Here is a 13596-nt window from a genome sequence, read left to right as displayed (position 1 = left end):
TTTTTTTTTTGCCAATTTAAGTGTGGCTTCACAAATTAAAGATGAACATCTAACACAACTACTTAAAAATAACGGGGAAGGGAAGTTTATCTAAGTTAAATTTATCCAAAGGGAGGGTAGCACCTTGTTCGAGTCACAGACTGGAAAGCTTGGGGGCGCCAAGAGCGAAGCTTCGTGTTGTGTCAGGTCCATTTCTACGTGGTTGTTTTCAGGGAGACAAAACAGGAAAGAAAAATTTCTAGTTTCAAGAGTGAACTTCCAGCCTGACCAGGTGGTGGCTCAGTGGATAGAGCATCAAACTGGGATGCGGAGGACCCAGGTTCGAGACCCCGAGGTCGCCAACTTGAGTGCGGGCTCATCTGGTTTGAGCAAAGCTCACCAGCTTGAGCCCAAGGTCGCTGGCCTGAGCTGAGCATGGGGTTAGTTGGTCTGCTGAAGGTCCGTGGTCAAGGCACATATGAGAGAGCAATCAATGAACAACTAAGGTGTTGCAAGGAAAAACTGATGATTGATGCTTCTCATCTCTCTCCGTTTCTGTCTGTCTGTCCCTATCTATCCCTCTCTCTGACTCTTTGTCTCTGAAAATAAATAAATAAAGAGTGAACTTCCGTATTGCGGTGTTAGTGAGACTACAGTTGCAGCCTCCATGCCCAGCAAAGGCACGCTTCGTCGAGGAAATCAACATCTGCTTGCTGGGTTTGAAAGGAGCAGGTTCAAACTGAGACTGGACAGAACCTAACCCCGTTTGAAAACACACTCCAGTGCCGCACACTTCCCTTTGACAAGCACTCCGGGCCAGACCTCCGCTGAACCAGCACTGCCAACTTCTTCTGTCCGAATGTTCATAAATCTTAAAACTCTGCAGACTGTTATCAAGTGAGTGACATTTGCTTTAAAATGCAATTAAGAAAAAAAATTTAATCTGGCATCATCACCAGGTCAGGAAACAGATTGTTTTCTTAGGAGGTAAACTTTCAAACCACAGATGGTGATCTGATTTTGAAAAACTTCAAGAGTTTAATTCAGCAAATATGGACTTTAACAGCTCTGCGTATTTTTTTTACAAGGTATATTCTTCCAAGCAAGTACACTGGTTGTAATATTATTGGCATTTTATTAATTTATTAAACAGCATTACAAAAATTAATAAGCTCTTATTGTCTATAATTACTATAATGGGGCCCTTTCACTGTTGAAAGTCTTCAGAACTGCACAATCCGACAGTCTGTACCATGTTGAGACTCTCCCCCATTTTAACATTCCATGTGCCGTTTCTGAGTTAGCTGGAGACTCCCTCAATTTAAAATCCATTTGAAACTCTCTGTAAGTACAGCATAGTAAAGAATATATGTTACCTGACCTCTGACATAAAATCATCTTAGAAATAAATGCAGCTATAAATCTTTTCGGCATATTCCTTTCTGCCTAAGAGCTCTGTGAAATACCATCATTTCTCTCATCGGATCTGAGATCTCAGCAGCCTGAAAACCAATTAATATTTGCCACGTCTGCTCTGCCGCCTCAGTTCAATTTAAGGAATGGAATGAAAGTTCCCATGGTTGGAATTTCTCTTAATTCTTAGCCTAGAAAGAAACATACACAACATACACCAAAGTCATGGAAACTGTGTCAAGTTTTACCTGTAAGCATGTCAGTGCACCATCTGGCTAGGATTTATTAACTAAGAATAAGCATATATTGAGTCAAAGAAATGCTTGTCAAGCATGTTCCTCTGGGCAGCCATGCACTGACTAGGAACTGGGGACAAAAGTGGACCAAGTGGACCAGACCCTCAGGGAGCCAGGATCTGATAAAAACCTGAAGGTAAGCAATCATAACTCAGAGAGACGGGCTCCTAGGAAAGGTCTGTACCAAGTGCTATGAGATGTGTGGAGAGGCTCAGCCAGGAGGTGTTCGAGCTCATCGTAAAAAATAGAGGACTTCCTGGAAGCCATAAAGAAAAGCACAACACAGGAAACCAGTTTGCAGGAGGAACCTGTAGAACAAACCCATGTGGTGTCCTCGGACTAGAAAGCAGTTGGTGAGGCTGAAGTATTAGGTTTAAGACAGAGAGGTTCAGGGGACGACACGTAGGAAGCAGCCTGGCAGAGAGGGACCGAGTCACCTCTATCCCTGTGCCTTTAGTGCAGGGCCTGGCAGATGTTAGGTTCTCAGCAAACATGCATGGAACGGAGTACAACATCCCCTTACCAAAGGTGCCTAGCCTTACCTAAGACTAGCATTTATGCAATAAATACCTAATCAATGAACATTAATATAAGAAAAGATTAAGTCTACAGCTTCAACAAGTGAAATCGTATTCTTCCAGGTCAAATCCCAAGGGTCACAAACACTGTCCTGAAAAGGTAATTTTTGAGCCTGATATCTCGGGTTTCATAACTATGCTATAGTGTTTATGTCCTGACAGTCACTGCTCCATCTGAACCTGTGTAATCAATGTCTCTTTTGATGAGCTAACCGTGTGTATGAAACCAACTAGTTTTATGCCTCCTCTTTTCCTGCTATGGCCAACAGATACTTACGCCACTTTTCTCTCGAAGAGCATGTGAACTTCAAAGTTCCCATTAGAAATGGATCCTAACTACTTCCTGTAAATGGCTATAGCTTCTAATTTGGCAGAAATACCAACCATCAGTGGGTTTCTGATTATTATGTGCATTTTTTTAGAGACTGGTATTAAGGACAGATTTTGTCTTTTAGGCCCCACGCATCATTTGCATTTTGTGTAAGAAACCCTGTGTGTCCTACCCCAAGGTTAGTTAATCTCTACAACCTTGCTTCCTCCCAATCACTACAATGAGCAGCTTCTCAAGACGCAAATGATGGAGACTCCTGTTTCTGCCTCCTAAGGGCATGTCTCAGCTTCCCGGAATTTTTCTTTTTTTTGGTTATGCAATGGAAGTTGGATGCATTTCAAATTCACTTTCTCTAGGAATCAAAGGTAATCATTATTTTTCTTTATGATTCATATGAATATTCTCATTACTTTTTTCTTTTCAAGCTTAAAATTAGTTTTGAAACCTCTTTCTGTCTTGGCCTCTCTCAGAGTAGCCTCTGAGGACCCCGCTTGCACAGAGGACCGAGAACGGTCTCCAAAGCCTGTTCTAACCAAGCTGACCCGAGCACTTGAAAGAACATGAGATGACTCAGCAGTCCCACTTGCTGTAAGTGTTGCTCTGAGTATCGGTTATGACCTTGCGTGTATTTATCTTTTTTCTCTGGCCAAGAATCAGGAAAACTAGACCAGGGTCCTAACTCTGGCTCTGACACTTGGGGTAGCATAAGGTACAGCATCACCTCACAGACCTCGGAGTCACATTCTCTCTGATCTCCATTTGCCTCTTGTGTAAAATAGGAGCAAATCCCCCAGATGGGAGACCATGGATATAGCATGGGCACATGTAAATGAAAGCTCTCCTTTATAAAGGGCTCTGTTCACACAGGGTAGCATGGTTAGTCCCTGCTCATCTCCCTTTCACTGGCTTTCCTTCCTCCCCTTTATTTTATTTTATTTTTTTGTGGTTATATTTTTTGTCTACCATAAGCCATCCAAGTTGGAAGGGATGACATCTAGATTGCCTGTGAAGTCAGACGACCTTTCCTCTCACTGGACAACAAGCTCTGTGGTTGAGATGGCTCACTGTGGTCTTGTGACGGATCCTTCATAGATTTTTATCTTGGTGAAATTGACAGAGGAGGCTATCAGTCAGTCAGCCAGGCTGCCGTGGGCCAGCAAGGTTCATACACCTGATATATGAACCACTCCGTGAGATTCACTTTGACAGGTAACTTCAGGCCGGCTGGCAAGCTGAAGAATGTTTTTAAAGTACGAACAACAGTTCTGGGAGGTGTCTTGAGTGATAGAATAATGGCTGAGTGGACAGACTCCCTCAATTTTTGCTTGTAAAACGCATTTGGTTTCCTTTCAAGACCAGGCTACTACAACACAATCAATTAACAAAATCTCACAGAGATTTTTGTTGATCTTTTAAAGTCTGGTATTTTTTTAGCTTACTTCAAATGTAGAACTCCATAGAGAGCCAGGCTCATTCTTCCCAGACTTCAAAGGGCCTGGCGTGGTTCCTTACAAAAATTTGATAATAACAACAATATTAATTATGATGATGATAATTACATCCTATTATCCCTATTGTTACAGACTTACAAAGTGCTCAGTCATCCATTGAGACAAATCTGATTGCCCCCATTTCATGTATGAAGAAACTGCTCAGGGGTGTGGAATAAGTGGCCAGAGACAACACCAGTGAGTGGTCTCTGGCCATAGTCTTCTTTTTTATTATTATTTTTATCTTTATTGATTTTACAGAAAGAGGAAGGGAGAGAGGATGAGAGAGGGAGAGAAAGAGAGAGAGAAATATTACTTAATGTCCTACTTTATTTAAACATTGATTGGTTGATTCCTGTATATGTCCTGACCAGGGATCAAACCTGCCACCTTGGCATTTCAGGACAACACTCTAACCAACTGAACTGCCTAGACAGGTCTCGGAGTCCTTTCTGAAACTGAATAGGACAAAACTTTTGCATCTACATAATCTACCCAGTCGGCATTTATTATTCTCATCAATTGATTCCTGAAGATGAGCGAGGCCCTCTGGGGCTCTGAGTGAAAATCATAATCTAATTCCAGGGCCATTTTGGAAGGAGGCATGTGCCCTCTTTGTTTCTTTCTTTTTTCTTTCTTTTTTTTTTTCCATATCTTTTTTCTCTTAATGATATTGCAAATGGTAAGACTACTATGGTGGTCTGAAAAATTAAAGAATATGGTCCCTGCCTTAAAGAACATGGCTTTCTAAAGCAGGAAATGTTTAACTCTTGAGGATTCATCGAAATCCATTCATTAACAATCAAGGCTTACTGGTCATTCAGGGCTATGTGCAGCCTGTTTAGAGACAAGGTCACAAATCGTCACATATTGATGGCTAGAGGCTGACTCCGCCTTGGCATAAGGTAATCGAGTTGGGCGTGGGAACCTACGCAGAGGACATTAAACCGAGAAGAGGACTTGGTAGCATTAAAAGATGACCCTTTCACACAGATGTGAAAAACTAAGTCCCAACACAGCTTTGTTCATTTCTTCTCTCTCTGCTTCCACCATAGTGAGTGCTTTAAGGAAATAAAATGGCTGCTGGGGTCACAATCATCTGTGTTAGCTAGAAATTTGATTAAGCTGGCCACCTAGGATTAGCATAAAAAATGCTAGATTTGTTTTCTGGGAACTAAATTCTTCCTTCCCTCATTTTTGTCATGTTTGTAAATTTCATTTGCATTTTAATTTCCTGTGGTTTGCCAAAGTCCAGACTGAGACTTGAGCTGTTGTTTCTATTCAGGTGAAAAGTGCAACCACAACTGACCATCTGCACTGGCCTGTAGTCGGGCGGCCGTCCAAGGCAAGTGATCAGTTCTGCATCCTTCTAAGTATCCTAGGGAGGCTCTGCTGCCTAGCCCATCAATGAATTTAATGAATGGAACAGACCTTGTCCAGTTTCCAGGATGGGTTTAGTCCTGGGTGGTCCTCCTCAAATACTAGTAGTGTACTCACAATATTCCAAAATAAGGAAAAAATTACACTAAAGAAATTCTCAAGACCTTGAACCATTAGAACTTTTGATTGGGGCTTTAAGAATGACATCAATGCCAGCCCAGTTGGGGAGCCATCCCTACGGTGAGGGAACCCTGAGAAAGCCAGTCTCGGTCCTGAGTACTGAATTCTTAGTGTATTCTGGGTCAAGCAGCAAGGACAGTAGCATTAACGGGGCTCCTCCCTGACACCACAGGAAGGAAACCAAGGTGAGTTAGGCCCTAAATGTTAGGGGATCAGCTTGCGAGACTGTCTTTTATGCCCAGCTGTCCCAATGTCAACTCTTTAGGAGAGTCAGCTCTCCGTGCCTCGGGCACATGGCGGGTAAAATGGTAGTTGTGAAGATGACATAAAAGCAAAGCACTGAGAATGGAGTGTGGCGCAGCAGGTCCTCAGATGTTAGCCGGGACTGTTGTTATGGCGTCACCTAAATTAACTGGATCTTTCTGCTTGTGTCCCCTCTAGGAAAGAATTTGGAGATTTCAGTCCGATCCTCTGCCCTGCGACCTCTTGTATCCATTCTCTTTCTGTACCACACACAATAAAGTCTGAGAGTGCCAAGTACCCATCTGCCTCTGATTTTTGTCTTTAAAAAACCTGCAGAATTTTCAAATTGAAATATCAATACATGTCCTGTCTAGTCTTCAACCTATTTAGTATCGATGTGGGTTTGGGGGTTTTTTTGTGGGGTTTTTTTTTTTTTTTTTTTTTTTTTGAGCAATGGTACCTTACAGCCAAAATTTAACTGCACTCTCAGAGGAGCCACTTGGAAAACCATTGTTTAAACACGTTAGGTTTCATTTAATTTTATAACACAGCATATATTCCCTGACTTTAGGCATCAGTACATTCAACATGGTCACTATCGTGAGGATGTTCACATTAAATTTCTACTACCTGTGAGCACCCAGGTCTCTAAGGAAATGCCAAGGACCAATTTTAAAATCTGATTTATGGCAGAAAATTTCTCAAGAAGAAATCTTCTGAAATGCATCTGAGTTTATTCTGCAGTCTAATTTAAATCCTTTGTGCCCTACCCTCATGCTCATCAAAAAGTCACCTGTTTTGAACACTCTTCCCCAGGGATGGTGATGCAAGTCCAGGTTTGGGAATGGTTGTGAAAATTTGTCTGATAATCAACACATGCAACATGGTGTTGATGTGATGGTGATCACACTGCAGAGAATTCCTTAGGACATTACAAAGGCTGATTTTTAAAAAACTGGATATTCAGGTTTATCGCCCCATGGCATTCGCCACACTCCCAGGAAGTCAGCTCTGTCTGCGGCTGGCACTCTGGGACGCTGTTTCAGGGTCTCCTCTCAAGGGGTCTTCCAGGCTGGTGTTGCAGGCTAAATGAAGATGATGCTAATTGCTGAACTCTATTACTGGAGCAGGAAGCATAGCCCCATCTTTGTTTGAGGCTGGATCTCTATGACAACACCAAATAAAAAGCTGGGTGAATATTTCTTTTTCCTGCACTCAGTGGGCCACAGGTCACGGCTTTTTGTAGGCAGAGTGAGTTGACACACCCTTATGCAATTATTCGCAGCAACTCAGTGGGGCAACTCTGAACTTATTTACTCCTGAAGCCCTGAAAGATTACTATTTTTAAATCATTTGCATGCTTTGCTGGTTTCCTGCTTTTCTGCCCAATCAAGTAATAAGTACAGTCAAGATAACCACTGCGTCAATTACCTTGCTGCTAATAGACTTGCCATCATCTTCTGGAGAGGCAGGCTGGTATGCAGGTTAAGTCTGAGGGTGCTGGAGCCCTTACTCCTGGATGCTAAATCCACCATTGCCCTGTTCTAGAGTATCAGGTGAGCTCAATGCTTACTGTCTGTGCATCAGTTGTCTCATCTGTAAAGCGGGTATAATATTAGTAATTACCTCCTAGGGTTGTTCATTAGGATTAAATTTGATAGTGCATATAATACATAATACAATGCTTGGCATATAATATAATGCTCAATAATTAGCTGTTACTCTTCTTATAAATATTACCAACTGAGTAATAACCACTCGGTTTGTATGGTAGGCACTAGTCACACATAGCTATTTAAATTTGAATTGGAATTAAATACAATTAAAACTTGTGTTCCCTCTGTTGCACTAGCCACCTTTCAAGGGCTCAATGGACACACGTAACTAGTGACAACCAAATTAGACAACAGAGATAGACAACACTGTCTTCATCACAGAATGTTCACACCACCACCTAGGGAAGATGAGAAGGAGAATGAGAACTTCCTCTTCAGGAAAGAGGGCTTTGTTCTCTCCCCACTGACTGTGAACATACTCTACTGTCTCTCTCTCTCTGAGAGCATGGAGCATCTTTCATAGCATCTGAAAAGTGGTTTACATTGTAGAATGCGCAATAAATATTGTGAACTAACAAAAAAAATGTTTTCAGAAATGGTTTTCTCTCAGTTGGGAAAATTCTCTCCATTCTTTTCATACACTATTTATAAGGTTCTGTACTTATTGATTCTAAAGTTGCCCATAATTCTTGAAAAGCAGGCAAGGTAGCAACTTGGTAGTCACCCCATGTCTTGTAGAAGGACCCTCAGCTGATGGAGAGAGTGGTTTTCTGAATCACCACCCAAACGGAAGCAATGTTGTTCAACAGCAAAAAGCCAAATTCAGGATTTAAGGATGTGATCACAGGCTTCATATAGTCTCGAACAGCACATTGTGAGGCACTTTTCACCTGTGACTGGCCAAGTTTGGAATTCTGATGTCAGCCGGAAAATGCTTGGTCCTTTTCCTCAGAGTCAAATCGACATGTTTTAGTGGTCCTGTGTTTGGTTAGTTCCTGGCATCACTGCCTGGCTGGTGCTTTGTGAATGTTTGAAACTGAGGGAAAAGATAGGAAAAAGGAAAAAGAGATCTTGTCAACAAGCAGACACTCTGTGTGAATCATGAACACTTAGTAAAGTTATGCATTGTCTTAGAAAAATCTCTGCTATCAATTTATAAGGAGAATGTATGGCCAGTAGCCACGGCCACCATCACAGCCACCTGGCCAGTGTAGGTTCACATTTGATTCGGACAGATGGTAATGAAACAACAAAACCAAGAACTAGTGGGTCATTACCTTTAATCCTAGCTCACACCTAATGGGCGACAAATACACACAGTGGGAAAACACTTCCCTTTCCATTTAGGGCTCCCAAAGCCACTGACTCATCCAAGTTTCCTAGAATCAAAGGTATCTACCTCATCAGCCTTATTCATCTCTGTTCCCCATCTCCTTCTCTCTGCACAAACTGCACAAACTGGCTTCTCCTTCAGCACTCTGCCATCTTGGCTGCCTCTCCTATGCAATGCTAATTTCACAAACTGAGAAAGAAAGCCCCTAGTCTGCCCCATTTTATAGTGTAGAAATCAAAACCTTTAAGCCAATATACAAATAAGGAAGTCTCTTGATACAAAGCCACTTATCTGAGGCATAAATGGGATTCCTCATAAGGGTGCACCACCCCATATCATGCAACAGTCAGGGTGTGGGGAAAAGCTTAGTGTTGAGAAAATTTTAGGATTAAAAGCCTTAGGCTATAAGGACCCTGCCTGTCCCCCACACTTAATGCAAACTATAAGTGCGCAAACATATACATCATATTTGCAAACTTATTTGACCCACAGAGAACTTTTACAATAACACTAACATGCAATGTGAGGAACAAGAGCCAGTGTAATACACTTACTCCCAGACCAGCTCTGCCGACCTGGTTGAGCACACTTTACCTAAAGGGAAACTTCTCCCATATCTCAGATGCTCATTCCAGAACTCAGGCTAGAAAACAGTTGTGTTATGGGGGAAGGAAAGTAAAAACTGCCTCTTTCTATTTTTAAAAGGAAAAAGGCCCCTATTGATTATGTGGATCACCTAATACTGTCAATAAAATGTTATAAATGAGTCTATGGTTCAGCAGTGCAGAAAATGTTTTTAAAATCTAGACAAAGTTTTAAAAATCACATCATGATCAATTGGCTGTGACCATGAGCTAGCCCTTATGTAACATTTTATATCTGCTTGGTCATGTGCTGCACAGACAGCTAGTGGTTCCTCTTCAGGGCATCACCCTGAGGACACGGTCACCTTCTGGAACCACAGCTCTGGAAGTTAAGAAAATTGTCCAAGAGAGAGTAACAGAGAGCTTAAGAACCCATTTAGACCCAATTAGACCCAGCATCTCTTCATTAAAAAGCTGCAGTCTCTTTAGACTGACAAGGTCATATTTAAACCAAGCAGAGAAAAAGTCCTCATTTAGAAGATTTCGATTTATAGTGTAGGCTGGGAAAAGGCATTTTTTATCTTTTAGTTTAGATGATCTACAGCAGGGAGCCCCTGGCTGACCTATCTACACTAAGGTAAACAGCTCACTGGGAATGGAAAAGCTAGAGAGGCTGCTACAAAGAAGTGCATTGTTAACACCAGATTAACACCAGATAACACCAGATAACAGCTGGAAATGTCCCCAAGGCCAGGGATGAATGCGGTGTGTGGCAGGAGGAAACAGGGCTCTGTATTGCAACTTGGTTAAGCTTCTGCCTTTGAAAGCCAGTAGAGCTTGGGCTAGAGACCACATATGCCAAATTTAAATCTAAGATGAAAGAGATTTTGCTGGGGGCAGTGGGCACACAATGCATTGGGCAGATGGTGATTGAGTTTCACACCTAAACCTGTACCCTAATAAACTCAATTAAAAATAAAATTTAAAAATAAATAAATAAATAATAATCTAGGCTTATTATTTTTAAGCAGACTTGTGAGGTTTACTAAAGAGGGTAAATCAAGTCTGAAAATAAGGAGAGGCATTTACAATTTACTTTATCTACTAGCCTTCTTGTCAACACTTGCGGTTTTTAGGACCTGGGCAGAGAAAGCCAAGACAGAATGAGCTGCAGCTCCTCTGGAGTTCCCAGTCTCGTTTCTATGCAACATGGCAGACACGATTCACAGATGCACAGCAGTATGTAAAGGGGCCTGAGAATAGCCCTCTGCTCTGATGAGTGACCAGGAGACATTCTCACTGTGGCTTAAAAATGAGGCAACATAAGAGAGGCTGTTCCAGACTGAGGGACCATCCTAAATCAAGTCAAAATGCATGAAAATGTGGCAACCTTATTAACCGCCTGTGCCAGGTAGCAGATCTTGAGTACTTTCTGAAACCCGCCACTACGCCAAGTACTTAGCATGCATGAGCTCGTTTCCTCATGACAACTTTATCAGCGCTGCATTATTAGGCCCATTTTACAGATGAAGAGAATGAGGCAGAGATTTTAAGGTCACTTTCCCAAAGTCACACAGATAATAAATTGAGACTCTTGGGGGTGAGTTTAGCTTTCTGAGGCCAGAAGCCATGCTTCTGACCAATGAAGTGCCTGCCAGTGACAAGAACATGGGATGTTTGAGGAAGACCCCCTCCCAGTCTTCCTTCTTACCTCACCACAGGGCTTCTCAGCCGTGGCGCTAGTGCTCGTTTGCTCCTGTGCACCGCAGGATGTTTAGCAGCATCCCTCCCCCTAACCACTACATGCCAGTAGCATCTCCCTCCTGCATTTGTGCACATCAAAAATGTCTCTAGACAAATGTCCCTTGACACGGCCAATGTTCTCTGAGGACACAAGTGCCCCAGTTGAAAACCACTGGACAAGCATATGATGTATGAGGCTGGAGAAAGGCACAAAATATATTAAAACTCAAACTCAAATGTGAATATCCTGACATTCTATCCTGAAGACTGTGGGGACGTACCCGGTGGAGGGAAAGGCGCCGCTCGGTGCCTAACCAGTGAGGAGGAGCAGGAGAGAGCACGCAAAGAAGCGTTAGGAGGGACTGTGAGAAACAACACAGACTTCTGGTTCTCAGCTGGAGACAGGCTGTATTCTCAGACTGTATGCATTGCATGTTCAAATATCCTAAGCTCAAGATAGCAAAGGATCATCTGCAAGAACTGTGCAAAATTCTGGCACCATTTCACGCAGTGTTCTTGGGAATGTGGCCAACCTTGACCTAAAAGCTCAAAATTCAAAGTTTTATTTTAGGTAAGAATGTTTCTGAATCTGGGTGGGAAATACTGAATACCCAGTTTCCTTAAGAAGCTCCAACGTCAGATTTCAAGGCATTGTTTAAATGTCAACACAGTATGTCAACACTGCAGAGGCTAGTTATGCAAACATATTTACTAGACCCTCAGCAACCATGGGAAAAATGGAAACATCCTTCCCACCAGTCGCTATAATGGACCAACTTTCAAGCCAAGGGTTATATGTTCAGAGCAAATCGTTTATATATAGGAAAAAAGATCTATGCTTCTTCTAAATATTCTTCAACAAACATGTTACTTCTATAAAACAAAAGATGGTTTTTAAGTGATCTAATTCATAACTGTACCTCAGGTGGTAATTAAACACTAACCTAATTGTATAATCCCATGCAGTCTTCAAACATCAGCTTTCTTCCTTTCTATTACGTGGTTTGGTTTCTAGTGAGTTCTTTCTAGTTTCCCTGGGAAGGATTAGAAAAGATTATTTTCTTCACCCTCTTTCCAAGACTGCCAGGACCATTTTGAATTTACTGCAGCTCTAAGCTGCTAACCAACATCATCGTTTTTAAGACGATTTCCCTTAAGAACTTGATTGCTCATGGAAAGTTTACAATCCCAGAAGGAACAAACAATGCATCTCAGACAGAAAGCCAGCCTCAGGTCAGAGCCAAGGTCTTTCGAAGTAGACATGGCATGACTCTGACACACACATTTTCTCCCTCGGCTGCCTCCCCCTGGCAATACAGGGATTTGAAGTCCTCCGTGTCCCAGCTTCTTTTGAAGTTGAGGGAAATGGCACAAGTGAAGGTCCCAGGATGTGGTCTGATGCATGGTGGACATTCAATAATTGGTATCTCTCCCCATCCGGCATTTAAGAGAATCATTCAGGACTTTGGAGAGAGAAGATCTACCTTGGAACCTCTTGGAGATTCTTGTGTTCAAATAAGAAAATGATCTGCCTTCCATAAGAGCACCTCTCCGCCATATTGTGACCCTCTCTCAACTCAAGGAAGAAATCGGATCCCCACCCCCCACCTCACTGTAATCCATAACAGCACGGAGAACTGGGAGGCTGCCAGGGTAGGACCTATTTCTTGCAGCCACAGTTCTCCTGGAAATAGCGTCAGGCCCTCAGCTTGCATTGTAGTCGAAAAAAAATACGTAATAGCGACATTATCTTCAACAGCTTGTTTTACAAAAGACTCTCAGATAGAATGCTTAAGTTGAGTTCAGGCATTCCACTAATGACTTGAGATTTTAACAGCTGTTTTTTCAAGCTTTACAGTTTGTCTTTGAAGAAGATTGCTAAGCTTTTAGATTCTTCATAAATGGTAAATAGGTTTAGTCATAAATGTCCTGTAATATGTACTTTGTTCCTTTTATTTGGAGGGAAGTTGCAAATTCTGATTAAACATGATACATCATTATACAGCAGCCATTGAGAGGCAGAAGAGTCACCAAGAAGCACAGTTTCTTCACTGATGAAAGGCATGCAAAGACATCAAATCCCAAACATCTGCCAAGCATTGTTCAGAGAAAAAAAGGGGCGGGGGTACAGAGAGCAATGTCTTGTGGCATTTTAAGGACAGCAAACAGCTGGCATAAACGTAAGTAGCTATAAGATGTCAGGAAGAAATTCGGATCACAGGATTGGGTGATCAGCCCTCATTTCAGGGGTGACTCCTTTCTTCCCGTTAGAAGTGAAAAAGCTTTCTTCTTCTCCAAGACAGATGTTAATAGAACAGAGAGCAAGCAGCCAGAAAGTGCAATTGATGAAATCCCAAGAGGGCAGTGAAATGAAGCATTTCTACTCCTTTTCCTCCAGGGAACAGGAGCATGGCATTGTTCAGGCTATTTGGGGACTGCTGATATCAAGCTTCGGTTAGCACCAGAAGCAGCCCAATACATGCTTGGGAC

The 13596-nt window shown here is 42.2% G+C and overlaps 1 protein-coding gene across 3 annotated transcripts in view; it reads left to right on the top strand.

Annotated features, from left to right (window-relative positions):
• The window catches only part of GRM7 (glutamate metabotropic receptor 7), a 966696-nt gene that overhangs the window by 910720 nt on the left and 42380 nt on the right, over window positions 1-13596 (top strand). Inside the window, exon 11 of one of the 3 annotated variants that reach the window (XM_066351398.1) lies at window positions 599-628. The exons of the other annotated variants lie outside the window; for them this stretch is intronic. The gene's annotated coding sequence lies outside the window, so the exon portion shown is untranslated. Of the gene's footprint in view, window positions 1-598; window positions 629-13596 lie in introns of those variants that run through there. 3 annotated transcript variants of the gene reach the window in all.

This window comes from Saccopteryx leptura, chromosome 10 (genome assembly GCF_036850995.1).
Source record: "Saccopteryx leptura isolate mSacLep1 chromosome 10, mSacLep1_pri_phased_curated, whole genome shotgun sequence".
Lineage (NCBI taxonomy): Eukaryota > Metazoa > Chordata > Mammalia > Chiroptera > Emballonuridae > Saccopteryx > Saccopteryx leptura.
Note: the sequence above shows the minus strand (reverse complement) of the source record. Positions and strands in the feature narration are given on the sequence as shown.